Source organism: Ostrinia furnacalis, unplaced genomic scaffold, assembly GCF_004193835.3.
Source record: "Ostrinia furnacalis isolate ACB-3 unplaced genomic scaffold, ASM419383v2 OfSCF3848, whole genome shotgun sequence".
Lineage (NCBI taxonomy): Eukaryota > Metazoa > Arthropoda > Insecta > Lepidoptera > Crambidae > Ostrinia > Ostrinia furnacalis.
In genome coordinates, this window is record NW_021134087.1 from 1 (window position 1) to 1,182 (window position 1,182).

Below are 1,182 nucleotides of genomic sequence, written 5' to 3' on the forward strand. Positions count from 1 at the left end.
TTTGATACAGAAACTACAATTACTGTAGAACGATAATACAAAGAAATTTACAATAATTTAGTAACGTATCGCATTTTATGAAACAAAAATACATGAAAAAGCTAGGGTGGCAAACAGGTTTTTGTATGAAAGGTAAAAAAGGACTATTTTTAAAATATCTAAATATTTGGTAATAAGTAGGATTATAGCTATAATTCTTCGTTATCTTAAAGATTAATATTCATCCTTCAAAATTGTGTGTGTTTTTTTTTTGTGTGATGATTTATAAATATAAAACTTTTGAACTGTTTCAAGGCACACTTTTTTTTTTCAAAATGTACATTTTTTTTGAGAAATACTCTTATAGTAAAATAGTTTAATGTTCTCCATAAATTCACACGTTAACTCTCACTTTGGTTCTGTCCAATCCAATAGCCACTGTAAGCAGGCCAGATCTACACGTTTCTCACCACCTGTAAAATATATGAAATGTATGTAAATAAATTTAGAGCAAAAAGATGCACATGTCACCGTAAGACTGTATAGATGACCCACGCTGAACTGTCCCACCAAACTCAATGACAGGGGGGCGCTACCTCGTTCAACTATATGGTTTCCAACATGGCAAAAATCTGAACCAGCGATCCGGTATTGACGGTGGCGCCCCACTGTCAATGTCATCGACAGGACAGTCCAGTATTTTGGAACTATAATCTAATCTCCCTACATCATCTACATTCTACACTAATATTATAAAGAGTACAGCAGATAAACAAGTGATCTGTGTTATCTACCATACCTACCTACTGTCTGTTTTGTTTCTAGATTTGCACTACTTTGTTAAATAAAATTAATTTACCTTGTCAAATGTGTACTTGTCAATCAATTACATGTACATTCACAGTATCTGGATTCCACAAATCTGTAATTAAATAATTAACTTTTAGGTCTTTCTATTTGATCCTAGTCGAAAAGCGTCAGAGGATAGGGTTAGAATCATTTTGAGGGTTTTAAATTTTAAAGGTACTTACCAAATGTTCTTATCAACAGAAGTTGTTTTAATTGCTATCTGGGTAATTCATCCAATACAAATCTTCCTAATTTAATGCATTTATGTCATGGCATAACCTCCAAATGAAATTTTAGTTCATCGTTTGTTCATCAAGCATTCTTGGTCTGGTTTTATTGCTTATACAGGGTGAC

At 32.5% G+C, this 1,182-nt stretch overlaps 1 long non-coding RNA gene across 1 annotated transcript; it reads right to left on the reverse strand.

Annotated features, from left to right (window-relative positions):
• Nucleotides 1-345: 345 nt before the first annotated feature.
• LOC114358328 (uncharacterized) lies at nucleotides 346-1,157 on the reverse strand. Its single transcript, XR_003656369.1, has 3 exons — nucleotides 1,011-1,157; nucleotides 839-901; nucleotides 346-452 (listed from the first exon to the last, which is right to left on the reverse strand). It is a non-coding gene; the product is annotated as an uncharacterized LOC114358328 (long non-coding RNA).
• Nucleotides 1,158-1,182: the final 25 nt, after the last annotated feature.